Here is a 19,202-nt window from a genome sequence, read left to right as displayed (position 1 = left end):
AGATCCCAAAAGCCTCTAAGTCATTGTTTGACTACCATTGTACAGTGTTCTATGATAAAACAAAAAGTGAGAAATTTGAAGAAGAATTTGACAAACCGACCAAAGGAATCAGGTGGCGCCTGTGACACTAGTGACCGTTCTGATCTCCGAAGTGCACAGTGTAGATCACTGTGCCAGGGGGGAGGTGTTAAAGAAAATAAAATAACAGGGATACTGGTCACCATACATACAAGCAATGGTAGACAAAGTGTTAAACCAGTGTGAAGTGTGTGCTCAAAACAATGTGAGAAAAACAATAACAACACCCGTAGGACGCATTCCAGTATCAGAAGGTCCATTCAAACACCTAGTGATTGACTATGTTGACATGATAAAACCAGTTCACGGAAAGAGATACATGTTAGTAGTCACTGATAGATTCAGCAGATGGGTGGAAGCAACTCCATCAAAAGATCTAGGAGCAGGAACCGTCAAATTTCTAATCAGAGAAGTCATTCCACGACTTGGCATACCATCAGAAATCAGCTCTGACAATGGCAAGGCATTTGTGGAAAAAGTTGTTCAAGGCATTCTGCGGCAGCTAAAGATTAAACAGAGATTGGGAACTGTTTATCATCCACAGAGTCAAGGAATGGTTGAAAGAATCAATGGTACCTTGAAAGCAAAGCTGAATAAGATATGTGCTTCTACTAAACTGAACTGGGTTGACGCTTTGCCGATCGCACTAATGAGCTATTGCATGCAGATGCACAGAAGTATGCATCTAACACCGCATGAAATGCTCACTGGTAGGTCTATGCCTGCACCACAACTAAGAGGTCCTTATAAATGACCGTCGCTTGAGCAATTGCAAGTCGAGCTAAAAGCATATATGAAACAACTAACTGCTATCCACCCAGCCATATATTTGCAGGAAAAAAGCCAGAGAGGCCAAGCAGGACCAGGATCCAGTCCAACCAGTGGTGCCAGGAGACCAGGTGTACGTGAAAGTCTTCCGACGAAAGTGGCACGAGCCCAGACGTGAAGGACCATACACAGTTGTGAGAGCCACGCCAACAGCCATCCAGGTGGAAGGAAGCAAAACGTGGTATCAGCTGAATCACTGCACCAAAGTTCCGAGAGACAAAAAGGGGACTGATGAAGCCGGTGCTGACCAGCCCCGGCCAGGCCCAAGAAGATCCGAGTGACTGCAGGAGGCCAGAAGGAGAGCAGCAGGCCACAAAAGGAGCCACTCTCAATGACTCAGATGAGTACGATGCAAAAACAGACACAACCATCCAGACAGTGCTAGGGCCCATACCAGATTCAGACTCACAGACTCACAGCACATTAACTATGTCAGTTAGAAAACATGTTAAACATGAGTAAGACAAGATGAGCACACTGCATGGGTTTGACTAGATATGATGTTATCAGTGTTTTGCCTGTGGAGGTCTCCAGAAGGATCCTCAAGGTATAATGGTGGCAAATACAGCCATCAATTGTAAGGTCACCTGGGTAATGTCATGATTTTCAGAATCACGGGTAAAACCTCAATTTATTACCCAGACTGTATGGTTTTAGAATCCAGTATCGTTAGATCAAGACTTTGAAACTGTGAATATGACCCGTCCTACCCTGCACCTGTTAAGTGAGCAGACTAATGCCATAGCCGATAGCTTTTGGATGTGTGGGGATGATGTGTTGCGAAATGTTCTTCCATCAAGGTGGGTAGGTTTATGTGCTTTAGTTAGACTATGAATTCTGACGGTGGTTATGTATGACGGGGTGAATGAGATAATCAAGAAGGAAAATGGAGTCAGATCAACATCAAAGAGTAAAACGACAGTTCAAGCCAAATGAAGGTATACAATTAGATGCGATAGGACTGCCAACAGGAATTTCCAATGAATTTAAAGCACAAAATGAAGTGATATCAGGAATAGAGTCCATACTGCCCTGGATTACAATCAATAAGAATGTAGCCTGGATAAAATTACATTCATTACAGCCAACAGAGGTACATTAATCACAGAAGTGAACTGTCTGGAGCACTGGGGGAACAGTTGCATGCGACTTTCATAGTAGCACGGCAGAACCGTCAAGTGCTGGACTGGATGACAGTAGAGCGAGGAGGTGTCTGTCAAATGTTCGGAAAATACTGCTGTACGTACATTCCAAACAATACAAATGCTGATGGATCATTCACAATAGACATGAGGAAATTACAAAAGATAAAATTAGAATTGAAGGAGAACGCTGGTAGGGGAGGTAGCCTGTCTATGGATTGGCTGGACCAAATTTTAGGAAAATGGGGAGCCGTTTTGGCCAAGGCAGCCATGAGCACTGCCATAGTCCTAATTCTGATTTCCTTTTTTGCATGTTGCATCGTTCCCATGCAGAGGAAGCAGTGCCTGCAAGCCATGGAGAAACGAACGGACATTATGATGGGCCTGCAGGGAGCTCGGATGGCAAATGTACTGGCAAATGGACATGTGGCTCACATGCGCCCAGTGGTCCAAGGACTACTGGGAGATGCAGACTTGGGAGATGCAGACTTGCTTCGCTATCTGTTTGGACAGATAGCGAAGTTGAATTACTTCTTAATGTCACGTTGGACTACAAGGCAAGTAAAGCCCATGAAAATATCAATTGGGAATCTTGCAAGACCAAGTACGTCGACATGTTGGCGCTATTCTTGGAGAAATACCCGTCCGAGACCAACGAGGAGTTTCTTCATGTGAAGGAGGACATAACGCAAGCCAACCTTACAACCAAAATGAAGGTAATAAGACGGAAATACAGGAGTGCAGTGGACACTGGATGCAGGAGCGGCCACGGAAGAGTGGTGCTCCTCTACTTAGAACTATGTAAACAGGTTTGGGGTGGTTCCCCAGCCACTACGACCATCGCCTCCGGCATCAGGACCAATGAACTGGAGGATTCCGTCACTGCTTCCCCCGCCACATCTGCTTCATCGTCAGTAGAGGTTCAAGATGTTGATGGCAGTGTGGCCATCACCCCCACAGTGAAGCAGAGGAGAGACCTGCTTCAGGTATGTATCTATTGTCATATAATTGTCATGTATGTATTGTTGGCTTTGTTTTAATGAATGTGTATCTGTGAAATATAAGATAAGAAATACTTCATCAGAATAATTCATCCTGAAGGAAATGTCATCACAATAGCCCCGTCCATAGTGTGTAAACATACAAATAAAGTAGTGGCAAAAGGCAAAAATGAAAAAAGTAGATTGAAAAGTTACATAAATCGTCCTCATATACTACAACAATACAGCAACGGGGAAGTGTAATATCAAGTGTGATTATATTTGGTTATGTTTACTTCTGCAGATGAGCATGTTATAATACATTTTCTTTGGTCTACTCTGTAAAGGCTAAACTGCAGGCACACCGGCATGAGCAGTTTAAGTGAAAGCTGCCAGCTGAGGCCCAGTGGCTGAATGCCGCTTAGGAGGACAAAAAGCTGAAGAAGAAACTTGTGGACATTAATGAGACCTCTGAAAACAGGGCGGCCGAGAATTTCTTCAAAATTACAGATACCCTGGATAGGCTAACAGCATCAATTGCCGATGGCTTTGCTCTAATGCGGCAAGTTGTGCAGCCACCACCACCACCACCGCCACCACATCCACATTGCAATATCCCATTTCAGGGAAGAGGTCCTTATGGACAAGTATATGCCCACATGCCACCACTACACACACACTCCTATGACAACAGACCACCCAATGTAGTGCCACTCCGCACGATCAATGTACCTGATTTGGCACACACACACACCTGTTGAGGGCATGCAGGGTCAATTTTCATATATCCAAGCCCTCAATGACGATAATAATTGTTGGTTGGGGACTTGTTTTGTTTAGAGTTAAATGTTACCCCCCTATTTTTGTACCAAGAGTTTTAGTCTATATAGGGAGCCTTGAGTTAAGGCCTCTTGTTAAGTCTTTTTAATATGTAGTTTTACTTGAAAAGTGTCTTTGCTTGAACAGCAAGTTTACTTGAAATACCTTTATTATTTAACAATTTGCACTACAGATTCTGCTTATTTGCACTACTATGCTTGTCTTTTTCTGGGTTAATGACAGGCAATTTGATTTTGTGTATGTCAAGTGTCAGATCTCCTCAGAAGTAAAATGTCTGAAAAAATTATGACATGTGTCTGTGATTCTACAAAATGGGTCAGACCAGATCAACCTATTTTAGAAAGTGTTCACACAGGACCATTTAGAATTTCTCATTCTTTATGTGGATAATGGCATTATACCAAACAACTAACATTTACACTTGGCAATGTCAATACATTACATCCAAGTGACTTGAACATGTACAATGTAAAGAACAGAAAACTGTAAACATATGCGTTAACATGTTATAAATTTAAATGCTTAACACTTTAATTATGTGCTTGCCTTGAAAAGGCAACACATCTTAAAATCTTGCATACTTTTTATTTTTATTAGTGGGCAAGCTGTTTGCTTGTTAGTGGGCAAGCTGTTTGCTTGCACACTCACGTTATTCGTCTTTTGGATTTCTTTCTTTATTAGTGGGCAAGCTGTTTGCTTGCACACTCACCTTATTCGTCTTTTGGATTTCTTTCTTTACCCCGTTTTTTTGGACCGTAACTCCTCCTACAGCTTTCATTTTAGGCCCACACAATGAATTGGGAAAATGTGCGGCCCAATTGGGAATAGTGTGCTATTACTTTTATAAGGAATCCGACTCATGGAATTCTCAAAATTCCAATTTTCCTGAAAATTTCGGCCATAGGAAATGAATGGGCAAAATTTCGGAAGGCTCCAATTCCAGTTTGAAGTCGGAATTCCAGACGCAATACACACTAATGGAGTTGAGCTAGAGTGGCAGTCCTGGCATTCCTGAGCGGCTAGAGTGGAGCAGCCCTGAAAAATTGCCTAAAACTTTTGTCTTAAACTTGCTCTGCTGGCCACAGTTTTCACTCCACATGCATAAATTTGGGATCAAATTGTAGGAAAAATAGTTGTGCTTTGAAAAATGTAAATACAAAAGCAAAGTAGCTTAAAGTTTTTACACTGTGACACTTAACGAGGTAGGAGTGCCAGCTCTCTCCCCCATAGACTCACATTATATCTGGAATGCAAAGTCTCGGGAGAGAAGCAGAAAGACACACTTTTTCAACTCGCTCTAGGGTGGGCATTTTTTGGAGTTGGAAAATAATTTTGACACAGGTTGAAAGCCCAAAGACTTACCTTTCTCACGGTACATTTTATTTTCTGCTCGGACTTACTATCATTGAGAAAAAAGCATTTGTTTGACCACTACTTTTAGGCGATCTTTCACAGAAGCAGCACTGTCACTCATGCTGTGTGCTTCTTAGAGCCTCATTTCTGGCTCCGCCCACACAAGCCTCAGTAGCACAGTGGATAGTGTCTCTGCCTGCCATGCAGGAGACCAGCAGTGAGTTGCACCAGCTGTGAGTAAGTTGAAACGTAGCCTTGTTTGAACGTAAATTCTTACTTAGGCTGCAGTTTACGCACTACTAACATTTTAACGGTTGCACCAGCTGAAATAGTTACAACATAGGCATAAGTTATAACTTAAATATTACACCTAGCCCTTAGTAGGTGTAAAGTCCTCCGTAAAGTAGCGGTTGGCTCGGTTGGCATGGTGCATCGCTTTGAGAGGTGGGACAACTTGGAGGAGGAGCAGCATTATACAGCTGTTTTGCGGCGGCAACACGTTCTCCGTGATCGATTACATCCGTTGGACAATTATGATGATCTTGATTTGTACTCACGCTTTCGTTTTCCACGAAAGCGTGGAAAACGTTGGTAATGCTTTCATTTTAGGCCCACACAATGAATTGGGAAAATGTGCGGCCCGATTGGGAGAAGTGTGCTATTACTTTTATAAGGAATCCGACTCATGGAATTCTCAAAATTCCAATTTTCCAGAAAATTTCGGCCATAGGAAATGAATGGCCAAAACTTCAGAAGGCTCCAGGGCCCAGAGCTTTGGACCTGCGTCCACGCACCAAATACGAAAAAAGTGCGTCTTGTGGAGAAGAAGCGGTGTGTCGATTTTCAAACCGATCGGACTTTGCGATTTCTCATAATTCAATTTTAAAATCGCGATTTTGCTCTCATTGAAAAATAAAGGGGAACCGGCTGAGACCCATGTATTTTCAAAGCCTCACAGCTCCCTCATTCTTTGGCCCACAAACTCCAGTCAAAGCTTAAACGACTCAGCAGATGTTCAACTTTATGTCTGTCATCTTCAATTTTTCATGTCTGTTTTAGTTTGCCATAAAACACAGTTTAAGTTTGGAGTTATTTTTGAGCCGCCTCTGACTTTTGAATGAGTGTGTGTTGCATGAGCTAGAGTGGCATTCCTGAGGGCTAGAGTGGAGCAGCCCTGAAAAATCGCCTAAACTTTTGTCTTAAACTTGCTCTCCTGGCCACAATTTTCACTCGAGTCACATGACCCATCCGCAATGAATGGCCAAAACTTCCCAAGGCTGCGTCCATGCACCAAATACGAAAAACGTGCGTCTTGTGCAGAAGAAGCGGTGTGTCTTGGGAATTGGAAAATAATTTTGACACAGCAGGAAAGCCCATAGTCTTACCTTTCTCATGATACCTTAGATTTTCTGCTCGGACTTACTGTCATTGAGAAAAAAAGCATTTGTTTGACCACTACTTTTAGGCGATTTTTCACAGAAGCGCCACTGTCACTCATGCTGTGTGCTTTATCCACAATTTTCCTGGAGCGCTTCCGGGGTTGTGGGTGAAACATCCGGTTGACTCAGGCGGAACGCGGAAGTAGCTATTTGTTTACATTACGGTCTCGTCTTTTACAACGTTAGTTAGCTTGCTACTTTGTGTGTGTGTGTGTCTGTGTGTGTGTGTGTGTGTGAGAGAGAGAGAGAGAGAGAGACTCGTCTATGGCATTGGCTACTTTAAAACCAAGAATGAATTTAAATCAATCATGCAGTTGTATCATGTCAAAATCATCTGACAACAAGAGAAGTTACTAACAAAAATGGGAGACAGCCAGGGGTTAAAGTGGGCCGGAGCCCTCTGGAGCTGAGTTCCGCCACCCCGGAGCTACTACAGTGACGCACTGCAACCCACAGGATGGACCGCAGGTTAATGAAGCCCGGGGAAGACAGCAAAGATGTCTCTTAAACCGGTGATGTCGGCGCCGACAGGATTCGGCATGCCTACTTTACATATCGATATCTCTTAGACCGTTTATGACATACAGAAACGTAAAAAAAACATCGGAAACCAGAGAAACACACTGGGATTAGACTGTCGTGAGACAGGCTAGTTTTACCCTACTGATTTTACCCTACTGAAATTTCGACCATCCAATCACAGAAGAGTCCCCGGTGTGTCACATGTTTGTAATATGAGCTTCTCAGTACCGTAACTCCTGAACCAATGGTGCTATCGAAAAAATTAAGGCGGTTTCTGAAAGCAGAGAACCGGAGCTTTCCGATGGTGGTCAGGTTCAAGGCTTTCCAAATTAAGCCATTCGTTCAGCTTTCTCTGGTTGTATGTACAACCACAGACAGCACACGATGTCCCTAAACTCCGGGACATTTCACCACACAACAATACAAATCCTTTTCTTTATCCAACCACTAACATTGAATCCATGAAACGAAACTTTACCAAACGTAAACACCAGTTACCACCAGCCAGCTCAAATCTTTTTCTGCCTAAACTACTACTTTCGCTGGCGCACCGGAAGTTTGTAACATAATTGCTGATAATAGTTTCCCCAGCAACTCCCACAGGAAAATTGTGGATAGAGCCTCATTTCTGGCTCAGGCCACACACGCCCCAATGGCACAGTGGTTAGTGTCTCTGCCTGCCATGCAGGAGACTGGGGTTCAACTCCTCACCTGGGAAAGACCAGTAACACTACACAGCATACGGCTGGCAGTTAAGCGCATGACCAGGCGGTCGCAAGGGTGGCAAGCACATCAAAGTTTCTTCAGAAACTTTACAAAGTCTAGTTGTTATTAATTATGTTATTGTTGTAGGAATGACAGAAAGCTAGCAGACAAGCTAGTTCAGAGGAGCGTGGTTTAGCCTACTTCTTGAATGTCAGATACAAGTGCCCAGTATATTCACAATGCATTTTGTGTACCCCCGTCATGGCTTCTCCATGTTGTCAAATGCATGTCTAACGTTAACGACATAAATTGTCTATCCAGGGGACCGTTTCACAAAGCTGGGGCCCGTTGCACAAAAGTAGGATTAAGACATCCGGGATAAGTGAGTGGGCCTAGCTCAACGAATCCAAAACAAGAGCGTCCGGGCTTAATTGGTTGCACAAAGACCAAGCCAGGATCAGCAGACACGGATTCATCAAGCCAGCTGAAACCTATCCTGGATAAGTGCGCACACGCGGCTTCTATAAATAGACCCCGCCACCGATCACAGATTCACCGATCACCATGGCAGCGAGAGCGGCGTACGAGGAGGTAAAAGATCAAATTTAAAAGAAGGGCAATACGGCCACTATCATTAAACAGCGAGAGAAAGCGTGGCAAACTATTGCGGACCGCCTGAATGCGTAAGTAGTGCGCAAATACACACTCATTGCTCCGCTGAAACCATCACAATTACAATCCAAATAGTTAATTAACATCTCCGAAAACGTAGTTGTACTCTGATTATTAATCAGTTAAAATTGTAAGTGAAATTGACTGCAGTGGCGGTTCTAGACCAATTTTACTGAAGGGGCCTGGCTGGGGCCAGGGGTTTTGTCAGAGGGGCACATTCAACCCGGGGCAAAAAAGACAAAGACTCAAAATTATATCTGATTTTTTTCCCCCATAAAACTAGTGATTACCCATTGTAACTAAATTGAATGGTTCAAAATATCACATCTGAGACACAAATATAAGAGACAGAAACAGTGGAGACATCCTTTTTTTCAGTGTAACCTTAGTACAGACAAACTCCTCACTTAGTCCAAACTCCTGCTCCTAAAATCTTTATCAGGCAGTTTCATCAACATCATCATCACATCTTCATTACACCACTGTCTTCTTATCATCTTCATCAATAAATCATCATATTTACACTCTAAAAGCGTATTGTTACCTTGTAACAATAAAATATTGTTCATGGTAGTTGCTTCTTGCTTCTGACTGTCTCTCATCAGGTGGTTGACTTTTCGAGCTGGCCGTTTTCACTGTAGATCAACAAAACTGACTGCCGTTTCCAGCGGTGCAAAGCGGCTTTCACATAGCACGCGCACGGCACAGACCGCGGCTGGCTCAGCCATTCATTGTGGATGTGATCGCGGAGCGCAAGGGTGCACTGGTCTGCTTTTATTTTTAGAAATCTAGATGATTGACATCATTAGATATGCACTACTCTTGCAAAGACAATGCAGTATAGTCATACATTTATTATAAAATTCCATGTGAAGTCACACACACAACAGGTAACAGGTGAAATCACATGAAATGAGGAAAAAATACAGCCTTCGTTCATGTAACATAATTTATTAAGAAGCATTAGTTCAGCTAATCCATAAATTAAAGAACGTATTTGCCTGTTTACATGGTGCATCCGAAGCTGCTGTATTGTCCGCCTGAGAAAAATTGTGCCAGAACGGAAAACTACTTCCTAGCCTCTGTTTCAGTCACGTAGCAACCAGCGCCACATACGTGCACGCCGTGCATGCGTGCGCCCTACTCTACACGTGTGTGCACGCTGCTCTGCGCAAGTCTGCGCCGTCATAGATATATGTGCGCTGTACCCAGCGCAGAGCGCGGCCCAAACCGCACTCTATGTGAAAGCCGCATCACAATGTATAATCTTTGTTTGGAGGGGGGGCCACAGCGGGGTCCAGACTCAGTGTTACGGGGGCACTGGCCCCTGCTGGCCCCTCCCCAGAACCGCCAGTGATTGACTGCAGATGTGAGTGAAATTGTGTAAATGTAACTCCATCAGACTGTATAACACTTTGATAAATAGATGAGCTCACTGACTGAATTGAATATCCCTTTGGGATAAATAAAGTTCCTCTTATCTTATCCTTGTATTTGCTCCTCATGCTCCTCTGCTGTTTCATTAGCCTATATGTATAAGTGTGTGTGTGTACCCTTGGCAAATTTTGACTTAAAGTTACTTTTATTCAGCTGGCTGTTTTTATATATATATATATATATATATATATATATATACAGTATATACAGTACAGGCCAAAAGTTTGGACACACCTTCTCATTCAATGCGTTTTCTTTATTTTCATGACTATTTACATAGTAGATTCTAACTGAAGGAATCAAAACTATGAATGAACACGTGGTGTTATGTACTTAACAAAAAAAGGTGAAATAACTGAAAACATGTTTTATATTCTAGTTTCTTCAAAATAGCCACCCTTTGATCTGATTACTGCTTTGCACACTCTTGGCATTCTCTCAATGAGCTTCAAGAGTTAGTCACCTGAAATGGTTTTCACTTCACAGGTGTGCCTTATCAGCGTTAATTAGTGGAATTTCTTGCTTTATCAATGGGGTTGGGACCATCAGTTGTGTTGTGCAGAAGTCAGGTTACTACACAGCCGACAGCCCTATTGACAACTGTTAAAATTCATATTATGGCAAGAACCAATCAGCTAACTAAGGAAAAACGAGTGGCCATCATTACTTTAAGAAACGAAGGTCAGCCAGTCCGGAAAATTGCAAAAACTTTAAATGTGTCCCCAAGTGGAGTCGCAAAAACCATCAAGCGCTACAACGAAACTGGCACACATGAGGACCGACCCAGGAAAGGAAGACCAAGAGTCACCTCTGCTTCTGAGGACAAGTTCATCCGAGTCACCAGCCTCAGAAATGGCAAGTTAACAGCAGCTCAGATCAGAGACCAGATAAATGCCACACAGAGTTCTAGCAGCAGGCCCATCTCTAGAACAACTGTTAAGAGGAGACTGCGTGAATCAGGCCTTCATGGTCAAATAGCTGTTAGGAAACCACTGCTAAGGAGAGGCAACAAGCAGAAGAGATTTGTTTGGGCCAAGAAACACAAGGAATGGACATTAGACCAGTGGAAATTTGGTCTGATGAGTCCAAATTTGAGATCTTTGGTTCCAACCGCCGTGTCTGTGTGAGACGCAGAAAAGGTGAATGGATGGATTCCACATGCCTGGTTCCCACTGTGAAGCATGGAGGAGGAGGTGTGATGGTGTGGGGGTGTTTTGCTGGTGACACTGTTGGGGATTTATTCAAAATTGGAGGCACACTGAACCAGCATGGCTACCACAGCATCCTGCAGCGACATGCCATCCCATCCGGTTTGCGTTTAGTTGGACCATCATTTATTTTTCAACAGGACAATGACCCCAAACACACCTCCAGGCTGTGTAAGGGCTATTTGACCAAGAAGGAGAGTGATGGAGTGCTGCGGCAGATGACCTGGCCTCCACAGTCACCGGACCTGAACCCAGTCGAGATGGTTTGGGGTGAGCTGGACCGCAGAGTGAAGGCAAAGGGGCCAACAAGTGCTAAACACCTCTGGGAACTCCTTCAAGACTGTTGGAAAACCATTTCAGGTGACTACCTCTTGAAGCTCATCGAGAGAATGCCAAGAGTGTGCAAAGCAGTAATCAGAGCAAAGGGTGGCTATTTTGAAGAAACTAGAATATAAAACATGTTTTCAGTTATTTCACCTTTTTTTGTTAAGTGCATAACTCCACATGTGTTCATTCATAGTTTTGATTCCTTCAGTTAGAATCTACAATGTAAATAGTCATGAAAATAAAGAAAACGCATTGAATGAGAAGGTGTGTCCAAACTTTTGGCCTGTACTGTATATATAGGAAATGACACAGGTTTTCCCAAAAAGATAATAAGACGATTATTCCTCAGCTTTTATTTACATTTGAACAAAAAGTGGCATGTCCAACATTTATAACTTGCTGGTTAAATGAAAGTAACTTTAAGTACAAATTTGCCAAGGGTAAGAATAATTTCAGTTTTTACTGTGTATGTATGTATGTGTGTGTGTGTACAGATTAAACGTGACTGGGCCAAAACGAACATGGCAGCAAGTCAAGATTAAATACAAGAACATCCTGCAGAATGGTAAATTCCCTGACTAAGAATGCACAAGCATACACTGTACCCAGAAGGTGCCTGCTTTTTTTTGTAATTACATACAATACAAAAAAAAAAAGATGGAAAACCTTGAACTGGAGTCCGACATCAAAAGGAGGACAATTAGAAAACTGGACCTTGAAATAAAAAAACTTGAGCGGGAGGTGAGTTATGCCTTCAGTGCACACTGTATGCTGACTGTAACACAAATAATGTATTAATCATTATTCTCCTTTCCTACCCCAGCTCCAAGAAGATGACACAAATTAAAACAAAAAATAAAAGGTCAAATGAAATGTTGGTGGTGTCTGTTTGCTTAATGTATGCACAGTTACGGCAACCATAGAGATTACACTAAGCACACAGACTGTGGAATTACCGTGTGTCATCCTACCTAAGTGCTATGATTGGTTGGAAGTTGAAACAGTGGCTGTATTATTAAGGCTAGTAGAAAGGCACATAATGTACCCTGAAATGCAATTTCTCAGATATATCAAAACACTTTATGACAATCAAAAGTGAGTAGAGGGAACAGTGTAATTAATGATCTATTCTTAGATGTCATGATGATTTAAAAAAATAAATAAATAAATAAAACAGGTATCATGATAACTAACAATTTGCAGCCTGTGAAGTGTGAGGGTGCAAAGGTGTTTCTCATAAAGTCAAGTGGGCAAGTAGCCTATATGACGGCCCAAAATGGTGTGTTCTTTCCTGCTCTAACAATGGCGTGCCCATTCCTGCAAGATGTGGCGGATGAGGAAGCACTCGTGCTCAGGAGAGCCTTCAGGCGAGAGAGGGTCTTCAGGGACCGGTTGGACCCACTGGCCTTCCCTGATGACTACCTGTATGAAAGGTACAGGTTTTCTGCAGATGGCATCAGGTATCTGTGCAGACTGCTGGGTCCCAGGATTAAACACCGCACAGCACGGAGCCATGCGCCAGGTGTGGAGCAAATGGTTTGCGTGGCCTTGCGCTTTTTTTCTAGTGGAGGCTTCCTATACTCAGTGGGAGATGCAGAACAGTTGAACAAGGCCACAATTTGCCGCACAATTCGGAGAGTATATCTGGCTATTAAATCACTCTCAGATGCCTTCATCTGCTTCCCTGGCCACAGAAGACTCCATGACATCAAAGAGGAGTTTTATAGGATTGCAGGTAAGATAAACTACAAATTACAGGACAACTGTTAACAGTCATAGTAGGATACTCATAGCTTTGTGTTACAGGTTTCCCCAATGTCATTGGTGCATTGGACTGCACACACATCAAGATAAAATCCCCCTCAGGTGCCCATGAGGCGGATTTGGTGAACAGGAAATCCTTTCACAGTTTTAATGTTCAGGTGAACATAACTTTTTGATATCAACAATTAATGAACACTGTACACTGCTTGTGATGTGTGTTGCTTGGTTTAATAGTCTTCATCTTATAATTTCAGATGGTCTGCAATGCTGACTGTCTGATCAGCAATGTTGTGGCAAAGTGGCCTGGCTCAGTCCACGACTCCCGAGTCTTTTGGACCTCCGGAATCTATCAGCACCTATCACAAGGTGAGCCACACAACCTCTATTAGTAACCACTTTTTACATCATGGCTGTGTCAAGAATGTCACTCTGTTTATGACAGGGGTGTCAAACTTGTGCCATGGAGGGCCAAGAGGCTGCAGGTTTTCATTCCAACCATAAACTCCTCCAGGTGATTTCACTGATCACCCTACCTCCAAACAGAGAGGCGGCACTAATCAGTGAAATCACCTGGTGGTAAAAAACAACATTAATGTATTAATAATTGATTTAATATTTATTTCTTTCATAAGTGACCATGGTATAAGCGGGATAATGTGGAATAATGCGGACATTTCAGGTGACTACCTCTTGAAGCTCATCGAGAGAATGCCAAGAGTGTGCAAAGCAGTAATCAGAGCAAAGGGTGGCTATTTTGAAGAAACTAGAATATAAAACATGTTTTCAGTTATTTCACCTTTTTTTGTTAAGTACATAACTCCACGTGTTCATTCATAGTTTTGATTCCTTCAGTTAGAATCTACAATGTAAATAGTCATGAAAATAAAGAAAACGCATTGAATGAGAAGGTGTGTCCAAACTTTTGGCCTGTACTGTATATATGTATTCAAACAGTGTTGGGCAATAGCGGCGTTACAAGTAGTAACGTTACTAGTTTAGCAACATTTGTCAGTAGCGTGGTCGTTAGGGTTGCCAACCGTCCCTTGAAATATGGAATCGACTCGTATTTGCCAACCAAAAGACATGTCCAGTATTGAACCAATAAGGGACGCACTTTGTCCCTTATTTTTGAGAGTCTGCCCCCTCACCTGCTGTTTGACCAGTGAGCGGAGTCAGTGAGTGTGCACTCCGTTCATTGGTCAAAGCACTGTCACTCAGTGTTGCTAAGCTACACTGTGCCCGCCCCACCATCGCAACAGCTGCAGGTAACTGGGAGCCAGGAGGCAAAAGCGCACCAGTCTGCGCCGAGCTGAGCGCAGCACGAGGCTGGTGCCGGTACCTGTGCATGCTGTACCCAAATTGAAATTTTTTTTAACTTGGGCACAGCACCCTGTGATGTCACCTCAGCGTGTCCAATAGGAGAGAACAGTGGAACCAGAAAAAACCTGGCGGATTTTGGCAAAATGGCAAAACAACAATGGAGGAAAGCATTATTGTAGCTGTCTGTCTGTGTGCAGAGCTGTGGGACACCAGACTACAGTCCTACCGTGATCTCATTAAAAAGCCTAATCATGGAGAGAGAGATCCAACAATTTGGGAATACCAGGTGTCCCTTATTGGTCTGCGTGAAAGTTGGCAACTCTAGTGGTCGTAGCGTCACTGTTTTCCCAATCAAATAGCTTTTAAGTAGTGAAACTATTTCACTGATCAAATAGCACGGCAGCGTCCGCAGAAGCTACATTTTCCCAGGCATTTCTCAACCTTAAACGCAGTGGAGCTTTTGCTGTGGTTTGAAATCTGACATGGATTGGGAGCAGTGGGACAGCCGCTCTTCTGTTTGACGTCGTGTACCTGTCCTAGCACGTGTGTCGCGTGAACAAGCAGCTGCTGTAAGAAAGATCAGGATGCCTGGCCTCCGTATCCACTAATAAGGAAAAAACTGTGGAGCACAGAGGCAGAAACTACATGCAAACACAGGTGTGCACATACACACACACACACACACACACACACACACACACACTAACATATACCGTATTTCCGCAATTAATCACCCGGCCGCAAATAGCCGCTTGGTCCCATTTTGCGTACTAAACGCCCACCCGAATTAGGAGTTCTCATATTCTGCCTGAACCCGACCCGCCTAAAATTTACGTGAATTGGGCGGGTCGGGTCGGGCTTCGGGTTCTGTGGGGGATTTTTTTTTTTTTTTTTTTTTTTAAATAAAAAACTAGAATTATGTGTTGTGTTAGGCTATTGATTATGACGTTTCATTTTTATGTGACTGGTGGAGAGAGTGAGAGACTGGATTGGATTTGGAGGCTAAACTTTCAGTGACAGACAACCAGCTGTGCGAGCGCAGCGCAAACAAGTGAGAGAGAGTTGTAGCAGTATCCCGCTGTGCTGGCAGACTCGGCAGCAGGGACGGTTTCTGTGGGCAGTGCAACTGCCCAGGGCGCAATCTACTTGGGGGCGCACAAGAAAAAAAAAAAAAATCTCCAGTTTTCTAGACTACCGTATTGACCCGCACATGCCGCGGCACCATCAGTCGGCATCAGGCGGGCCGGCCGCGGCACCGTCCGATACCGCGCCCACCCGTCAGGTCTGCTGGATCTGACAGGTGAGCTGCCTGATGCTGGCCGGTGCCGCGGCCGGCCCGCCTGATACCGACTGATGGTGCCCCGGTGCCGCGGCCGACCGGCTCTGCTAAATAATGGTGAATTTGGCGTTTTTTTTTTTTTTCGGGCTTTATCGGGCTGTCGGGCCTAAAGTTCGGCTAATTAGTCGGGTCGGGTCGGGCCTCGGGCTGGCCCAGTCAGGCCCGGGTCGGGTCGGGTCTTAATTTTCAGGCCCGATGAGAACTCTAACCCGAATAACCGCCGGGGCGATTATTTGCATTATATTGAGGTAAACCCAAAATAAGGCTATTCTCCTTATTTTTGCAGAAGTAAACAGTTAGCCGCACAATAACTGTGCGGCACTTCCGTTTTCTGTCAAAATAAGAGAGCTACCTAACGTTAGAAAAAAGGGTGTACCGTAATCTTACATTGACCGACTATAAATATGTTGGACAGTAACTGTCATCACAATAATGGCCTGGTGCAGGTCTGTGCAAAAATAAATAAAGGCCTGCAGTGAATAGCCACCTTGTTCTTTTAAATGCCTGGGGTCCAAGTTGATTTTGCATATTAAACGCCCGGGCGATTAATTGGGGAAATACGGTATGCACACTTCACCCACACTAGTATATACGCACTACCTGCTTTTTGTTATTATGTGAAGCATGTTATTTTTGTTGTTTTGTTTACTTTGCCTTGTTTTGTAGCAGCAAAAGCAGAGAGAGCACAGTTTTATCAACTATTGAACTGAACATTTTTTTGCCTGACTTTCTTTTTGACAGTTTTATTGATCACTAAGACAGCAATGACTTGGAATGAAGTTAGTTCGATGTGAAAAAAAAAAAAAAAGGAGCTTTGATGTAACATGCCAGTGCGCATATTGACTTAATCACAACTGTATTGGCTGTATTACATATTGTGTGACAAATTAGTAGGTAGATATGCTGGGTGGGGAGTATATGTGTGTGTGTGTGTGTGTGTGTGTGTGTGTGTGTGTGTGTGTGTGTGTGTGTGTGTGTGTGCTTTTGGTGTTTTGTAGTAAAAGCGGCTCTCCTGTTGACTTTGTCCTGCCAGTGTGGCTCTCATGAAAAAAATTGTGAGGATCACTGCCCTAGTGTGTACATGCTCTCCAGCCTTCATTTCTCTGTGTCAGCTTTTCTGGTTTTGGAACTTGTTCGGATTTTTGGACTTTGGTTTGTGTGCTCACCCCCTAATTGGACTGGTTTACCTTCTCTGCCTGCCTTTCCGTGTATGACCCTGGATTGGAAAAGTAAAGTTTTTGTCTTAACTGTTTTGTGCCTCTTGAGTGTTTCTCTGCATCTGAGTCTGTTTGGTTCAGAAATGTTACAGTCCAATTTAGGGACGATAGCGTGCAGTTGTTCTTTGTGCTTTTGTTTGGCTATTTGTATTGTATCTACCTCTAAATCTGTCAGTTCCTTTTTGCACCAGTTTACAGCAAAAGCCCATGCTTCCTTACAGTAGGTGGTGTCATGAGTTTTTGTCGTTCTGAACCATTTCTATAATCTCTTCAAAATATATATTTTTTTTAAATTAAAGTTTAAAGATGAGACTAAAAATGTTTTAGCCTTTTTGTGACAGCCTCTGAGGCTGGCTTTGGTATTGCTGCATTGGTTCTATCTTATGCAGAAAGGTCTTGTAATCACTGACTGGTGACACTTGGGCCCGGTGTCCACCCACCTATAAAATACCTGCAGCTGACCATTCTCTCTCTCTCCCTCCTTGCAGACATCATGCTGCCAGTGAGCCTTGGTTTTCTTCTGTTCATCATCTAAATTCCTTCCTTCATGCTCACCTTACTCACAGTCACACCTCATGATTTGTTATTATTTGCTGATTATACATTTTGTTCAGGTGCGGCTGGCTCATAGTGGGCGATAGTGCATCGCCCTCCTAAAGCCAAACGAAAAAAAGAGAGAAAAAAGAGTTTATTTTACCGGTCTAGGTCTTAATATTATTGTCCAACCAGCAGCCTGAATATCGCTGTGACATCAGCAGCCTAAATGTCACTTTCCAACCAGCAGCCCCGCCCCCTTGGGGCAATCTCAGTCAGATTGAAAATCGCCCCAGGCGCTCTCATAGACTTACATGGTTTGTGGAGGAAATTCTGACTGTGAATGAGTCTCAACATTGTAGGGAGTAACAAGATAAGAAAGCTCGGAATGAACAACAATAATCAACATCAACCAGAAAGCACTATCCCTATAAAACTTTGAATTATTGGTTTAGCCATTAGATGGATTTCTTTTTAACACAAAGACTCACTATGCCTCTTGTAGTAGCCCTGCATTACGTGCACCCATGTCCTCAGTTGAACTCATCGTACAAGCCCAGCATTACGTGCGCCCATGTCCTCAGTTGCACTCGCTTGGTAAACTTTACATGACCCCACAGTTTGAATCGGAGCCAAGGCACGTGCCTGGCACGTGTTGGGCGGCATTACATTTGAAGTAAGGGCCAGACACGTAGTTCGGCCGACTTAAAACATGCACGTGCCTGGCACGCGTTGGGCGGCATCACACTTGAAGCAAGTGCCAGACACGTAGCTCGGCCTACTTGAAACACCCTACTACATGGGTTGAAGCCAAACAGCTGCACATCAGAGACAACTTGCGGCCACTCAGAAAGTCCCTAACCTCCCAGTTGGTATTATGTAAGCACCGGCACCCTTATGATCTCCCAGTTGGCATGACTTAAGGTGCCGCACTCCTTATGATCTTGAATGCTGACTTGCCAAGTTTTATGCTATAAAAACAGAAGTTGAGACAAAGAAAGTCAGTCGTTTTGTCTATGCTGCACGACTCCGTTTGTTTGATTTGAGATCTCAAACGCAAATAAACTTGTACGCTCGAAACTCTGCCTGATTCAAGACTCTATTTTTGAAGACTTCAAGACTCTTTAATGGTGTTTTTTTGGTACGAAGCTAAAGAGAATTTTTGCAGCCAATCTGGCCTGATCTGGACAAGAACTCATCCACATCAGGTTAGATTTTTTTTTTCACATTTTGGACCCTGCAATTTATTTCTATGGGCCCAGGGAGGGCTTGCCCAACGTGATTTCATCATACGCACCGTTGCGTGCGCGGACCATACATGCAGCGTCGGGCGGGAGACCACAAGATGAACATGGCTAGGAACTGTAGCAACTCCATCATTTAATTCTGCTAACAGTGATTTCATGGGCAAACTAGTAGATGACAATGTATCTGTACAGTGGAAGGGTTCTTTTTTTTTTATTTTGGAACCATATTTATTGTATTTGAGTCATTTAC

Source organism: Myripristis murdjan, unplaced genomic scaffold (assembly GCF_902150065.1).
Source record: "Myripristis murdjan unplaced genomic scaffold, fMyrMur1.1, whole genome shotgun sequence".
Lineage (NCBI taxonomy): Eukaryota > Metazoa > Chordata > Actinopteri > Holocentriformes > Holocentridae > Myripristis > Myripristis murdjan.
The sequence above is the reverse complement of the archived record's forward strand: the minus strand, read 5'-3'. Positions refer to the sequence as shown.